Below are 17,579 nucleotides of genomic sequence, written 5' to 3'. Positions count from 1 at the left end.
CATGTCAAAACAGTACCTTTGCCTTTTATTCCATTTGATACCAGAGTCAAACCAAAGGATTTATAGGCTGTTTGCTACATCTGGAAGAAATCTTAGAGAAATGCACAAATTTAGAAATTCTGGCCTACTAAGGGTTAAGAACATAAGCACAGAATGTTAGTCAGGCCTCTATTTCAGATGTTAGCACCCATTGACATTGAAGGTACAATTGTCCTGGATGTCAGCTTCAACAAAGCAGGGGTATATCCTAAAACATGTTACCTCCAACCAGAATGGTTTACTTCTCATTCCCCAAAATATGCCATGGACAGCCTAACCTCCTATTTTTTCTCAGACCGGTTAGTCCATCCTGTCTTAGAATCCTATCCTGCTTCCCTACTCTTACTTTAAGGTCCAAAACAAGTACATGAATCATTTCTACACCCATCCAACTCACAGTTACCTTTCTAGACTTCTGTAGCATTATTTATTGTCTGTATTACTCCTTTGGGGTTTCATCATATCTCATATACTTCTTTAGTCTTTAGTTTTTATTTAGCTCTTGCATTGTTACTTAATTTTTATATGTTTATGTTTTGTCCCCCTAACTAGAATATAAACTCCTTGAGGGACTGAATTTTGTGATATCTATCCTTCTTTGTAACTCCCTCAAACTTTACAAATATTTCCTTTAAAAATTCTGGTTCTAGGGGCAGCTAGGTGGCACAGTGAATAGAGCACCGGCCTTGGAGTCAGGAGGACCTGAGTTCAAATTTGACCTCAGACACTTAACACTTATTAGCTGTGTGACCTTGGGCAAATCCCTTAACCCCAATTGCCCTGCCTTCCCCCCTCCAAAGAAAAAAAAATTCTGGTTCTTCAGTAAACAACTCTGGTCTGTCCAGAAGTCAGGCTCCCTTCAATAGCAACTCATATTTGTGTTTCCATAATTATTTTTTAATTGAAAGAATCCCCTCACCCTCAAAAACCATTTTTATATGCTAGTAATAAAGACCAATCATTTTTTTAAAATGAAATTACCTTTAAGATAAAATATCAAGTCCTTTTTCGCATTTAAATCTCTTCACAGCCTGACCCTTTTCTACCCAACACTCTACTCCTACTCCATGCACATCCAGTCATATTGACCTACTTGCTATTCCTCGAACAGAAAATTTCATCACCCATCTTGCTGCCTTTAAAATGGCTATACCTTCATAACTAGAATTCTTTCCCTCTTCTCTCTTTCCCTCTTAGAACTCTTTACTTCCTTCAAGACTAAACTCAAATTCTACCTTCTGCAGGAGGTTTTTCCCTTCCTTTCTCCTACTCCCTCCCAATCTACTCCACCACCTTCCATATACTATGTGTGTATTTTATGTAAACCTATTTATTTATTCATTTTTTAAGCAATTGGGGTTAAGTAACTTGCTCAAGGTACACAGCCAGGTGTTTCTTGGTGGGTGCTAAGTGTCTGAACCCGCATTCGATCCCAGGTCATCCCGACTCTGGAGCCTGTGCTCTTACTCGCTGTGCTACCTGGCCGCCCCTTAAACCTATTTATTTATGAAGACTTCATCTAAGATACATTTAGATGCCCTTTGCATCTATAGAGACCCACAAGAAAAATTATCTGGAAACAGGAAAGGAGATATCTTTTGCAACTATAGATAGAAGAAGAGGTTTTGGCTAAACATTATGGGTCAGAAAGACTAACAGCGGGTAAAGTATGCAATTTTGGTTGCACAACATTAAAAAGTTTTGGCACAAACAAAATCAAAGAAGTAAAAATTTGAAGGGAAAGTATTACTTTGTACCAAAACTTCTCTAACATGTATCTGATATCTAAGCCGTATAGAGAATTGATTTAAATATATAAGAACAACAGTGAGATATAAACAGGTAGTTCTAAAAAAAAAAAAAACACAACCCCAAAAAACAAACTAGCAACAACCATGTGAAAAAATGCTCCAATCACTAATAAAATGAAAATGTAAATTAAAATAACTCTGCAGTTCCATCTCATACCTATAAGATTATCAAAAATGACAAAAAGGAGGAAATGACAACTGCTTAAAGAAATGTGGAATGTACAACTGAGGATCTGGGAAGTAGACTTAACATTCTGGAAAGCAATGTGAACTCTTCCCCAAAAGTTACACAACTACAAATCCTTTTACCCAAGGACACCATCACTGGGTATATACCCAAAAGAGATCAAAGAAAGAGGGAAAGGATCCACATATACAAAAATATTAATAGTTACACTGTTTGTTGTAACAAGTAAGTGGAAATTAAGGGGGTGTTTATTCAATTGGAAAATAGTTGACTTACAAAAGATGAATATAATGGAATATTATTTCACTGTAAGAAAACAAATAGATGAATACAGAGAAATCTGAGAAGACTTGCATGAACTAATGCAGGACTAGGAGAAAAATTTATACAATGATTACAACCAGAGGCATGCTAACTTGAACTAATTCAACTGGCTCCCCTTTGTTCAACTTTCAGTATGAGCATTTCCACCACAGAATTGTTATTGTGTTGAATGTGAAGACTTTAGATAGTGATTGGAAAACTGTTAATAATTCAAATTAAACTTAAAAGTGTGTCTTACATACTTTTTTGCTTTTAGAGAGTCAGTTATTAAATATTTACCAACATATTCCTTATTATTACTTTATATGACTTAAGATCAATGGAATAACCAATCACAGCTCCAGGTACAGACTGAAATGTATTTTCAGACATGGCCAATGTGTAGCTATGTTTTGTTTAACTATGCTAATTTACAACACAGGATGGATTGGGGTGGGGGGAAGGGGTTAAAGTTCAGATAGAGACTAATGACAATGATAAAAAAAGAGTATCAATAAAACTTTTTTTTTAATGCACAGAAGAGAATACAGTTGGAAAAGGAGACAGACTAGCAGCACAGCTTTGGACTAGTATATTGAATACTTTTTTAAAAACAAATGAAATTCTCAATTTTACATATGATCTTCTTTTTCTATTCTTTGTATAAAAAGGTATGTCCTTTAACAAAAGCTGAAGGTCTGCAGAAGTTAAAAAAAGGAATCACTGAAATGTAAAGGATAAAACCTTCAGATTCAAAACAGACATTTCTCACCCTTTTAGAAAGGGTAGGAGGCTTAATTACCTCAGTTACATACAAAGATTCCAAGACAGAGTCTGGCTTTAACATCAAGCCCAAAGTCAGAAAGGAGTTTGGAAGAATGAGCAAACAAAAAAACAAAAAAGCATCCCACTATAAAAAAAAATCTTTTATAGGGATAAGGCTGGTCAAGAAGAGAATAATTTCAAAATATCTACAAGCAAAGCTTCAAAGAAAAAAATGTAGCTTCAGAACAAGTTCAACTAGAGTTCTTAGAAGAGATGAAGTAAGAGTTTAAATTTAACAAAGTCAAAAGACTAAAAATATAGAAGAAAATAAGGTAGCTCACAGCAAAAACAGCTGACCTGGAAAACATATTGAGGAGAAAAAATATTAAGAATTGCTGGATTATCCTGAATACCAGGACCAATAAAGAGCCTAGACATCATATTTTTAAAAAAATCTTAAAAGAAAGCTGCCCAAATCTCTTAGAACCATGAGGAAGAGTAGAAAGAAAAGGAATCAACCAGTTAATTTCTAAGAGAAACGCTAAAATGAAAACTCTTAGGAACATTATAAGCCAAATCCAGGACTTCCAGGTCAAAGAAAAAAAAAACTATAGCCAGCCAAAAAAGAAAGAATTCAATCTCGATGAAGCCACAATCAGTATCATATTTGAATTAGCAGTCATTCCTATACAAGCAGAGAGTCTCTAATATCATATTCTAGAAGGCAAGGGATATATCTTTCAGCCAGGAATAACTTACCCAGGAAAAGAAAGTACAATATGAAAGGTAGTGAAACCAACCTTTAAAGAAATAGAAGATTTTCAAGCATTCCTGATGAAAAGACCAGAGTTGCATAGAAATTTTGAAGTACAAATACAGCAGTGAAGAGAAACAGAAAAAGGTAAATTTGAGTGATAAGGAATTAAACAAGCATAAACTGCTTACATTTTAACGTGAAAAGATGATTGATACATGTCCCTCTGGAACTCTACCATCAAGAGTCACAGAGAAAGTCTAATTAAGACAGAGGGAGTGGTTCTGTGTCTTGAAGACCTTAAAAGAGTGGAGAGGGAGAAAGGAATACACTAGGGAAGAAGGGAAAGGAAGGTTAGGGGAAATTGTCTCATAATGGTACATAAGTAAACATCTATACAAAGCTGGGGGGAGTGGCTAGTTCTCATTCTTATTCTCAACTAAACTGGTTTAGGGAAAGAGAGAGAGAGAGAGAGACAGAGACAGAGAGAGAGAGAGACAGAGACAGAGAGACACAGAGAGAGAGAGACAGAGAGAGAGACAGAGAGAGACACACAGAGAGAGAGAGACAGAGAGAGAGACACAGAGAGAGAGAGAGAAGATGGGTACAGAAATACATTTCATTCCACAGAGAAATAGAAGGGAAAAGGGGGAATTAGAGGGAGATTAGTTTAAGGGAAGGATTAGTCCTAAGCAAAACAAACTCTAACTCAAACATATCAAAAAAAATATTTATAGCTCTTTTGAGGTAGCAAAGAATGGGAATTTGAGGGATTGTCTATCAGCAGGAAAATGGATGAACAAGTTATGATGTATAAATGTGATGGAATACTATTGTGCCATAAGAAATGGCAAAGGATATTATTTCAGAGAAACCTGAGAAGACTTAGATGAATTGATACAGAGTGAACAGAACCAGGGAAACAATCTATACAATGTCAACAATATGGTAAAGACAAATACCTTGGAAAAAATTAGGAATTCTGATCACTGTAATAATGACTAACCACAGTCCCAGAGGACTAATGATGAAACATGCTTTTCACCTTCTGATAGAGAGATAGAAGATTCAGAATGCAGGAGACATTTTTTTTTAACATGGCCAATTGAGAAATTTGCTTTGCTTGACTATATGTGCATATTTGTAACAGAGGTTTTGTTTTTCTTTCATTCTCAATTTGGAGGAGGAGATGAGAGGAATTGAAGGCTTGTTTTTGATAACTGAAAAAAATATGATTTTTTTGGTCTTTTTGGAGGGAAATTGGGGTTAAGTGACTTGCCCAAGGTAATACAGTTAGTTTTTGTGTTAAGTGTCTGAGGCCGGATTTGAACCCAGGTCCTCCTGACTCCAGGGCTGGTGTTCTATTCACTGCACCACCTAGCCACCCAAAAAATATGATTTTTTAGAAGTAAAAAAATAACTTAAGAACTCTGATCAATGAAATGCCCAATTAGGACTCCAGAAGAAAAATGATCTATCATGTTTCCCTCCTCTTGGAAAACATGATGGACTAAAGGTACAGAATGTCTTGTACATTTCAAATATGGATATGTAGATTTGTTTTGTATGATTATACTTGTTACAAGGAGCACTTTTTTTGAGTACAGGAGAGAGGGAAAATAGGGGATAAGTGATGATAATTTTTTTTAATGGAAGGAAAAAACATAAATCATCTAAAAATAAATAGAAGGGAAAAGAAGAAGATGTGCTGCACATTTTTGGAACTACAATGTTAAATGTGAAATTGACAAATAAAAAGGTAGCTATACTTAGTTGAGATTTGTGATTTCGTAAATAGTATTCTTTTTCTCTTTTTTGTATATGGAAATGTTTATATTAGTTGATATTAGTCAAGTTCATGATAATAAAAAGGAAACTTTAAAATATTAAAGCAGATGCTAAAGCCTTTAGCATTTGGGGGAGCATTCTGAGGGTGTGGGTGTGGCTGTGTTTTTGTGTATGTGAGAAAGAGCCAGAAAGAGACAAAGGCAAAGAGAGAAAAAGATAGAGACAGATTTGCTTTAGTAAACTTACCTCCTTGCAAGCTTCTTGGTTGACGTGAAAATAACTGCCTATAATTCAATTATATTAATACATATTTTTAAAAGTATTTGGTTAGAGGCCTAGATGTGCTGGAGAAGAAAAAAGAAAGAGCCAGAACTATGTCTAAAAACACTATGTTCTTATCAGGCAAGTCCTCCTAGAGACTGGATTCCCCAAAACCCTGTACTAGAGACTCCTTCTCTTTCCAAAGGAGGCACACCATGGCTTCTTAGAGGTTAGCCACCCAACAAGAACAGTTAGGGCCATAATAATGTAGTTATCAATGTTTGTTGCTGTTTGTCATTTCAGTTGTGTCTGACCCATTTGGGGTTTTCTTGGCAAGGATACTGGAGTGGTTTGCCATTTGCTTCTCTAGCTCATTTTACAGATGAGGAACTGAGGCAAACAGAGGTGACTTGACCAGGGTCACACAGCTAGTAAGTCTCTGAGATCAGATTTGAACTCAAGAAGAGCAATCTTCCCGACTTCCTGACTAAATAGCATCCTATTTACTGTACCACTTAGCTGCCCAGCTAATGATTAGCAAAGGGAAACCTCTTGCTCTCAGATGAGGGTATATGAGAGTCAATTTGCCAGTTGGGGCTAGGTTGAGGATCAATTATGTTAAGTTAGGTTATGTGGGTGATCTAACTGGTATACGAATCCCAGCTGGGTAATAATAGCTGCCTCATCTTTAGGTAAGGGTATCATATGGTCCTATATCTAGCACAATAAGGCATCACAACCTGACAATCAACCCACTCCCCCAATTTCTACCATCCTTAGAATAACTTGAACCTGGTTGTTCAGTTAAGTGAAAGTTTCTCATGTATAAGAAGTCTAATGGCTGCTGACATGTCCTACAAAAAAACCTATATGTAGTGAGAAGCATTGGTAAAATTTCTGACACCAAGTCCTTGATTGTCCAGTCCTACACTTTCTGGAACCCAGACCACTTGGCCATACCCATGGCCACTGCCCAGGTTAATACTGTAAATGAAGATCTTCTCTACTCCATTTTTCAAGGCTCTCACATGCCAGCCAGGCAGCCTACAATCCAGCCCATGGGGAGGGCTATAGGACATCCCGTTACTGGATTAGTGACTAAATTCAATTACATATACCTCTCTTGGAGCAAATGTAGCCACTGGTAAACCAGGAAAAATGGCATTTTTCAGGATCCGGCTCCTTGAAGGTGTGGATCCATTTGGCTAACCAAAGAAGCAAGCCTGAAATAGAAGTCACAGTTTCTAGCAGTCACCACTTGTTTGTGAAAAGTACAAACAGTGGGAGCATGGTTCTAAATATACCATTTAATGATAGAGATCATCTGTACCTTACCCGTCTTATGGGAGGGACCATCTTGTATCACCTAACTCAAGACAAGCATCTTTGAACAGAGGGTGATTGTATGACTGTCATCTGTTCAGTAGCAACCAGAGTTAACAGGTGAGCTACTGATTTTTAGAAGTGGTAGAATGAGTGATCACTCTGGAAAACTTGAAGTTCCAGAAGCTTAACAGTCACTTATTCTGATCACCCCTTGGTGCCTCTTCAAAGTTCTACTTCACAGATACATAAATTGCTTCCAAAAACATGGGGCCAACAGAGTCTTAAGGACCTAAGGGAGAGATTTCTGGATGGACTGCTTTATTTCTTCCAGGGCTGCACTCTATCCTAGAACTCCTTGAAAAAAGTAGATGATTCAGTAAATGGGGGAAAGTAGGAGAGAAATGTGGGTTCTCCAAAACTTGAATGGTCCAATAAACCTCTGGACTTCTTTGATGGATTATGGGATATTTGAGTCAGCAGTTTGTTCCTGACCATGACCAAAATCTTTTGGGTTTTGCCCAGCCAGTTATCTTCTCCCAAACTTGGCTGACTTTACCAGTCTAGGTCCATTGCTGCCATGGCCTCATTCAGCAAGATGTCATTAATGTAGTGAGGTATGTCAATGCCTTTCAAAGGGAAGTCTCTTTCAGATCTCTGCCCACCAGAGGAAGAGATGTAACAGTATGAGGGAAATGTTCAGATAGCCCTGGTGAAAGATTAAAGGTATACTGGACTCCTCCCCAGGTGAAAGCAAATTGCTCCTGAATAGCCTCGGCAGCAAGAATAAAAATAGCTATATAGCCAGTAATTGCATACCATTCATTCTGGTCCTGGGCTCTCTGATCTATTATACTGACGAGATCAGGAATGGCTACTGTGACAGTATGGTGACCCAGTTCATCTTCTGTGGGTCATCATGCTGCTAGGTGCTATCCACCTTCCTTGCAGTCTATACAGGATTGTTATAAAAGGAAGTAAAGTATACTGGTGTCTTTCATCTCCATCACTTGAAAAGAAGTATCGTTCATACCCTTGGGAATCTGATACTGTTTTGTGTTAACTACATGAGATGGGATGGCTCAGGGTAAATCCAAGGGTTTTCATTTGGCCTCACTCACAATAGCCTGCATACAGGTTGCTGAAAGGGCCCATATACTGATTCCCAAGAGCTTATGACATTTCTTCCCTCCATGGTCTGTAACCCTCTTACCCAAATCTCCCCCTCCTCTATGATCCAAATGGGGCAGAGGCTTTAGAGTATGACTTCAGGTTTGGATGGGGCTAAAGGGTCCAAACTGCCCAGGTGCTGGATTTCATGGTAAAATTTTACTAATACCCCCATAGGCTAGACATTAAATGATGTCTCATCAACCCCATGTTTCAGGAGCCACAACCAAAGCTCCCTCCAGAAGGGGCTGTCATTTCCCTTGGCCCACCTGTACCTAGGCTCTGTATCTCCTTCCCCCATTGCCTGAACACCTTTTTCCACTGATAGTAGTATTTGTCCAGGCTACTGCTGTCCCATTTCCTGATCACATTTCATCAAGCAGCCCATACCTGTATAGTTGTATGACAAAGGAAACCAATAGATAAGCCTGAAGCCTTCAGGCACAGAAGGTGAAATCTAATTGCCTCTGAGGCAAGCTGATCATGGAGTGTAGTGTATTTTAGGGGTACTACATAGATCCAATCTATCAAAACTATTTCTTTTAGGAACTGTGCTTCCTCCCTTGCAGATCTCTGTTGGGAAACCAGGTGCAATAGCAATTAATCTCATGGGGCCAAAATCTAGAACTCCTATCTAAGCCACCTGAAAAAGACAAAGGGCAGTTGCCCTGTGCATCTGGTAACTGATTCATTCAACTGGCTCTGCAAAGTCCTTGGAGAGCTCCCCAAGCCTAGGGAATGCTACTCTGGAGAATGTCTCCTCATTGGCTCTACTGAACCATGCCCTTTAGCAGGCACTTGCTTCAGTGACTCATAGGGCGGTTGTTTGATTTTTCTCTTGCAATCTCTTCACTTCTTTTATAGTGAAAGGGTACCCTGCCCCAGCTATGTCTCTGTGGAAGAAATCACCTTCCAGGGGAAATATAACAAGATGATCCCCAGGATTTCTTACCTTCAGTTCCTAAATATTTTCCATACTCCTACCCTTGATCTCATGTCTTATGGTCCTGATCTCAGCACAACACATTACAGTAAAACCTCTGCATGAAAAGTACTTCTGGACAGAGAGGCCCACTAGTTCCTGTCTGTGGTCTGCCATTTCATTCCAATTATCAACCATTCCAAATGTAATGGAGGCCTTGCAATATTAGAACAAAATGAAACACCTGTAGGTCATTCAACAGTTAACAAAAAGATGTTTATTTAGCTATAGCATAGGAAAGATATTTAACAAGGACAATACTTCACTTAGTTTGGACAGGTGTGGGCCCTCCCTTAAGTCAGATCAACAGGTCAAGGTGTGGTGGCTCCCAAGGTCTTAGGATATCCACTAAACCAGACTCCACCTGAGTGGAACTTTTTACATCAATACTGCAAGAGGCCCGAATGAAGCCACTATCAAGGAAGGTGCAGCTTGAACCTTAGGCCTCTGAGCCAATTAAGTCCTAGAGATAGCTTTGTTATATTCCAATGGAAAAAGTGGCCTAACCCAAATAGAGTGTGGGGAAACTCCAACAGAAAGTGATTCTATCAGAACATGGGGGGGAGGAGGGGAGGAGGAAGAACATCTATAAAACATTTTTAATGAACAAAACAAACAAAAAGCACAGAAGGGGACACAAAGCAACTTTGTTACTACCTTTTTAAACTTCATTCATATGCACAGTTTTTTTTAAACTATGTAACAAGTTCACAGTTTCTTAAACAATCTGCTTCATTCTTTGTTTTTGTTGATTATTAAGACAACAATCAACAATTTAAAATTTTAAAATAATCTATTTAGAGGGGAACTTTACAACTGAATTTACTGAGAAGTATTTGTTACATCAAAATAAAATATATTCATAAATTTCAAACAATAATATTTCAAATAAAAGGTGGTGAATGGTGCAGGAGTCAGGAGGAACTGAGTTTGAGTCCATCCTCAGACACTTATTAACTGTATGATCCTGGCCAAGTTATTTAACTTTGTTCAGCCTCAGGCTCCTCATCTACAAAATAAAGACAAGAATAGCTCAGGGGTGGGGAACCTGTGGCCTCAAGGCCACATGTAGCCTTCTAGGTCCTTGAGTGTGGCCTTTTGACTGAGTCCAAGTTACAGAACAAATCCTTCTATTAGGGGAATTTGTTCTGTGAAGTTTGGATTCAAAGGGCTGCTCTCCAGGGCCTAGAGGGTCTCATGTGGCCTCAAGGTCACAGGTTCCCCATCCCTGGAATAGCCCCTACTTCATAAAGTTGTTGTGAGGATTAAATCAGATAATATATGTAAAGTGCTCTGCAACCCTTATTGCACTCTAGAAATATCAGCCATATCTGTATCTTTAGACAATTCACTCTCACCAAAATAAATTTGTGCTTTGAGAAGTTCATTCTTAAAAGCATTCCATCTTGCTACAGTCAACTTCTCTTCTAGAATATTAGGCCATAAGATTCTACCTCTTCTTTCTCTGAACTCTGAAGTCTGTTCTTCCAAAATCCAGGATACACATCATTCTATGCCTGGTTCACCAAAATCAGGTCTCAAATTATATAATATTTCCCCTCATCAATTCCTCAGCCTTTTAAAGAATGAAGTGATCATGAAAGTAAGTCAAGAATTTATCAGCTACTCTCCTTTTAATGGAGAGCTCCACAGGTGTCCAAACTGTCTCAGTTCCTCTTTTCCTACCATACCAGATAATCTAATTCAATACTCTTCTTTTTACAGATAAGGACCCTATGGCCCAGAAGGGGAAAGGGACCTACTCAGGATCATGCAGTGAGTCACTGGTAGAGCTAGGATTGGAAACCAGGTCTTCTGACTAACAATCTAAGGGTTTTTTCTGTTCACCATTCTGTTCCATAACCCAAAACTGAAAGGGCTGGCTGTCTCTGACTGACAACTCTCCATCCTTGGGGTAGTATACTGATCAGGTCCTAGAAGAAGAAGAGATCACAGCAAAAGAGAACAGTGACATAGGAACAGTCAGTCATAAACACTTACTAAGCACCTCCTATGTGCCAGGCACTGTGTTGAACACTATGGATAAGGTAAGAAAGATAAAAAACAGGTCCCTGCTCTCAAGGAGCTCAGTCTAAGGCATGAAGCAAAGTGCAAGCACTTGTGTACAAACAAGCTACATACAGGATAAAGTGAAGATAATCAATAAAGGGAAGGTACTAGAATTGAGGGGAACTGGAAAAGGCTTTCTGTCCAAGGTAGGATTTCAGCTGGGACTTGAAGGAAGTCAGGAAAACAACATAGGTGAATCCTTTTTAGTGGTTCCCACAGACCTGAAAGACTCTTCATGCTGAGAGTTTCTCAAGCTAAAACCATTGCTATCATGACTCCTATCTGGGATTAGGTAGACTTGGAGGTCCATAGTAAGCTGTTGAATTTTTCCTTTTCTCTTTTGCATTTCTAAATTATGACAAAACTATATCTTGTAAACTGTTGCAAGCAAAGGTAGGCTTGGTATCAACCTTCTGGATGATCCAGAGCAGAGATTTCCCTAGGATTCCAGATGGGGGACTTCTAAGGCACTATTGCAGAAAAATTTCCCAAAGTCACTTGAATCTTCATGACGTAAGCCAAAGGTTACAGAATTCAGAAAGCACTTTTCCTCAGAAACAAGAGTTTATTTGGTATATAATTAGATTCATTCACTGATTTAGAGCTAGTTTAAGGATAATTTTGATACCCCTACTCAATTTGATCAGTATTTACTCAGTTCACTGTGTTTTGTGAAGTATCAATGATTGCTTTAGTGAGTTAAGTACATAGAATTGAGTTTGAGTTAGTTAACACTGTTAGAATAGGAATTATTTGTTAGAATTAATTAATCTACTATGTATTGATGATTATATTATTTCTATCTGATAAACAGATTTATATTTTCTTACAGATTTATATTGTTAGGTCTATATAAACATTAGAGATAGAGATCTGATGTATTAACATTAACCTTGAATGTACTGAGAGCTGTACTCCAAAAAAAGTTTCTTTATGTCTCTCTGTTCATTTATGCTTAATGTTCAGAACTGCATATCTTTTGTTGCACATTGTTTTTTTTTGGGGGGGGGGTATCTACACCAGAAGAAGAGACCAGAAGGTCATAAAAATATTCAGATTTTACAAATGAAGATCTGAGGCCTAGAGGGGTGAAATAAAATGTCCATAGTCAGATAAGTAGTGATTAGCAGAACAGGGATTTGAATGCACATTCTCTGTCTCCAAATCCAGTACTCTTTCCATTGAACTACATTACCTCTCTTAGAGACCTATTCTGCTCCAGTGCCTTCTCTGATGATTCCCTAAGTGTCCTTTCCCTTTTTAAAGATTCTTCAAGTAATTTAGCATAGATTTCTCCTTTACCCCTAACATTCCACACCTTGTACTTACCAGAATACAGGTCATAACATGGGCCAGGTGTGACTCAGGCTTGGGATTAGAATGAAATGAGACACTCATAGACCACATAACATTCAACAAAATTAGTTTATTCAACAATAGCATGGAAAGCATATTCAACAAGCATTCAGCACTGATTCATTTGAGCAGAACTTCCCTAACTTCTGTATTTACTGAGAAGTCAGTGTTCCAAACCTAAAGGACATTGACTACTTGTGTGCTGGGCTTTTTTAATAAACAACTTATACAACTAGGAATCTATGTCAGTGGTTGGAGCTTTAGTTTCCAGGGCCAATTAAGTCTTGCTGATGGTTTCATTGACTTTCTAGGGGAAAAATAGACTATGTGGTAGGTACTCTTACTGCCATGAGGGGCTCCAAACAGTAGATGCTGCTCCTATTACACTTCTTCACATGTCATATCCTTTCCTATCCTCTAATAAAATACAAGTTTCTCATAGACAGGGAGTATTTAAGTCATTTTTATTTTTTGTATTCCCAGTGCATAGCACATAGTAACCACTTAACAAATATCTATTGAATTGATGTAAACAAAATACACTAAATATTGTAATGAAAATAATAATTTTAAAAAAGAAGTGGAGAGGCAATACAACATGGTGGATAGACTTGAGAGGCCAGGAAGGTCTGGGTTCAAGTCTTGCCTGATACATATTCTCTACCCAATCCTAGGAAAGTCACTTAATCCCTCAGTCAACTGCCTAAGAGTATAAATTATAGGGAAAGTGCCAACCTGCATTTGTAAAGGAAGTTTGGGAGTCTCCTTTGGAACACAGCTTAGACCCAGTTCTTCACTATACCCCAATGAATGAAATCACAAGTCCAGGACCTATTCCCTAGTTCTAACAGAAAACATATTATTGGTTCACAAATAATTTTTCATTGTTGTTTGTGATGAGAAACCTTTGGGGAAAAAAGGCTTTAATCAACACATTTAATATAGATGAAAAATTCTGATAAATTTTGTTAGTCTCCCATGATTTTGACAGGGGGAGGGGGTTGGGTTTTTTTTTTCATTTTCCTGGTTTTTTCTCCACTTACTACTATTTTATTTTTTTTCCAATTACAATGTTTTCAACATTCACTTTTATAAGATTTTGAGTTCCAGATGTTTTTCCCCCTCTCCCTATCCTCCCCCTCCCAAGACAACAAGCAATCTGATATAAATTATACATGTACCATCATATTAATCATATTTCCATATTAATCATGTTATGAAAGAAGAATCAGAAAGAACAAAAGGAATTAGGTGGACATGAGAAAGAAAAAACAAACAAAAGTGAAAATAGTAAGCTTTCACTGCATTCAGATTCCATGTGGATATAGATAGCATTTTCCATCATGAATCTTTTTGGAATTATCTTGGATCATTATAATGCTGAAAAGAGCTAAGTCTATCATAGTTGATCATTGCACAATGTTGCTGTTACTGTGTACAATGTTCTCCTGGTTCTGTTTATTTCACTCAGCATCAGTTCATGTAAGTCTTTGCAGGTTTTTTTCTGAAATCCGCCTGAGACTATCCACCTTAAGAAATCCAGTCATTTCTTACAGCACAATAGTATTTCCTTACATTCCTATACCACAATTTGTCCAGCCATTCCCCAACCGATGAGCATTCCCTCAATTTCCCATTCTTTTCCACCACAAAAAGAGCTGCCATAAATATTTTTGTTCAAGTGGATCCTTTTCTCTTTTGTATGATCTCTTTGGAATACAGACCTAATAGTGGTATTGCTGGATCAAAGGATATGCACATTTTATAGCCTTTTGGGCATAGTTCCAAATTCCTCTCCAGAATGGTTGGATCAGTTCACAACTTCACCAACAATGCATTAGTATTCCAATTTTCTCACATCTCTAACATTTATGATTTTCCTTCTCTGCCATATTAGCTAATCTGATAGATATGAGGTAGTACCTCAGAGTTGTTTTAATTTGCATTTCTCTAATCAGTAGTGATTTATAGAGCATTTTTTCACATGACTATAGTTTTAATTTCCTCATCTGAAAACTGCCTGTTCATATCCTTTGACCATTTGTCAATTGGGGAATTATTAGTAAATAATTAAACAAATATAACCATAAAATTCAATATGAAAAAGAATGGAGTTTGAGAGTTGTTGGTTTGGTTGTTGTTGTTTTTTTAATTTAATGCTGGTGCTTAGTTTTGTTTTTTTTTTTAAACAGGCTTAATTAGAGGAGGTAGATGGGAATTTTTGTAGAGATTCTTAATGGAACTTCTAGGTACTTTAAAGGGCTTAAGATATTGACATCATTATTTTATTATATCTAATTTCTATTTAGGACTTAATAGCATTTATTTCCTTTGATACAAGTGTACTTACAAACCATGAGTAAAATCTTTTTTTTTTTTTTTTGGCTCACAAATGAAAAACGGAAGAGAGAAAAACATACACACATAGAATCTACTTTTAGTTATCACCAATATCCAAGACTAACTAAATTTTACTTAGCCCAGTTACCTAATTTCTTTGGAAGCCTAGTCAGAAAATTATTTACCCAGTGAAAATGGTGTCATCTATGTGAAACTTTTTGAAAGACCTCAAGCACTAAGGAAATTCCAAGCAAGTTGAAACCTATCTAGGAGATCATTTATATTGCAAAGCCATCTGTCAAAAATTAACATCTTTCTTTGTCATTTGACAAAAGATCTAAAAACCAATTTCACTATATCCTTGAATATAATTCTCCCATATGGTAAAGAGATTGTATCTACATGTGTAACCAGTTCTAAGGAAACACAAATCCTGGAGATCTGTGCCAATTATCAACATGTTCTAGTTTTCACCTTTGCCCCATAAGCCTGAATAAGCCTTCTAAGTTGTATAATTGAACTAATTTTGTTATCTGACCACCAGATGTCACTTTGACTCCAATGTAAAACCCTTCTCTAGAGCAAAGCAACTATGGGTGGCTTTCAAAGTTTTAACTTGTTATCTATGTGAAACTTTTTTTTTAATTCACTAATTGCCTCTTTTTTTTATTTTTTGGCCTTTTGGAGGGCAATTGGGGTTAAGTAACTTGCCCAAGGTTACACAGCTAGGTTTTTTTTTGTGTGGGTGTTAAGTGTCTGAAGCTGGAACCGAACTCAGGTCCTCCTGACTCCAGCGCTGGCGCTTTACTCACTGCACCACCTAGCCAACCTATGTGAAACTTTTTGAAAGACCTCAAGCACTAAGGAAATTCCAAGCAAGTTGAAACCTATCTAGGAGATCATTTATATTGCAAAGCCATCTGTCAAAAATTAACATCTTTCTTTGGTCATTTGACAAAAGATCTAAAAACCAATTTCACTATATCCTTGAATATAATTCTCATTTCACATGATTATAGTTTTAATTTCCTCATCTAAAAACTGCCTGTTCATATCCTTTGACCATTTGTCAACTGGGGAATTATTAGTAAATAATTAAACAAATATAACCATAAAATTTTATATGAAAGAGAATGGAGTTTGAGAGTTGTTGGTTTGCATCCCCAGCATTTAACACAGTTCCTGGCATTTAAGAAATGCTTGTTGACTTGATTTGATCACCTACTCTGTGCCTAGTACTAAGCAAAGCACTTTACAACAAAAGGAAAAGAATACCCAAAAAGTATAAGACATCCCCTGCTCTTAAAAAAATCATAATCTCTCTAAGATAATATGTTTATTCATTGAATAAATTAAAATTCAAGTCAATTTTTATTAAGTGCCAAAATGTGTGTTAAAGACAATGAATATAAATACTTACAGAGGGTATGAGATAAGCAGCTAGACTTTGAAGGATGGGGGTAAGGTCAATCCCAGCAACAAAGAACAGCATGAGAAAAAGCAAAGGGATGAGAATGAGCATCATGCATTTGGAGGGTAATGAGGATACCTGTCAAAGCAACTTCTACTGTGGTTCCTGCCACATTCTTCCCTAAAAGGGAAGCCATTCCATGGATTTGACTGGTCCAAGGGACCAGAGCTAAAGTTGTTGAAGTGGCTTCCTAGTCACCCAAGGCACAAAAAGCTTGGCCCATGAAGCCCTTCATACCAAACAGAAATCACACTGTCATGTGAAGACAAGACACCCTTTTGATTAGATGTGTGTGTAGGAAGGGGGGCGGGGGCCGCTGTGCCTACCTAAACTAATATTATATTTTTGTTGAATATTCTTTCTATATGACTGTTAAGTAAATTTCTCTCTTGTCAAATGTTAAGTACAGTGGTACAGTGGATAGAGTATAGAGCCTAGAGTCAGGAAGACTCATTTTCCTGAGCTAAAAACTGGCCTCAGACACTTACTACTGTGTGAGGCTAGGTAAGTCATTTAACCCTGTTTGCCTCAGTTTCCTCCTCTGAAAAATGAGCTAGAGAAGAAATGGCAAACCACTCCACTATCTTTGCCAAGAAAAACCCAAATGCGGTCATGAAGAGTTGGACATAATTGAAAAAGAATTACTGAAAAGCAACAACAAATGTTAGATGTATTCATTCTTTGGTTTATTTTTTATTCCATAAGGGATTTGTATTTCATTTTTAATTTTTTCAATTAAGATTTTATTTACCTCTTCCTCTGCTCTCACATCTTCACTGGAAAAGGGAGAAAAAGAAAACTCTCATAAGTTTATGGAGACAAGCAAAACAAATTCTTATATTGTTCATGACTAAAAATGTAATCATAAATCTAGAATAGCATGACTTCTTTTAAAGCTGGAAGCCAAATCAGGATTTCTCTTTTCTCTAGCTCTCACCAAATCTACCCCTCACACAAAC

The sequence above is a fragment of the Petaurus breviceps genome, unplaced genomic scaffold, assembly GCF_028583685.1.
Source record: "Petaurus breviceps papuanus isolate PSGF00001 unplaced genomic scaffold, PetGlider_PUasm1.0 90537, whole genome shotgun sequence".
NCBI lineage: Eukaryota > Metazoa > Chordata > Mammalia > Diprotodontia > Petauridae > Petaurus > Petaurus breviceps.
The sequence above is the reverse complement of the archived record's forward strand: the minus strand, read 5'-3'. Positions refer to the sequence as shown.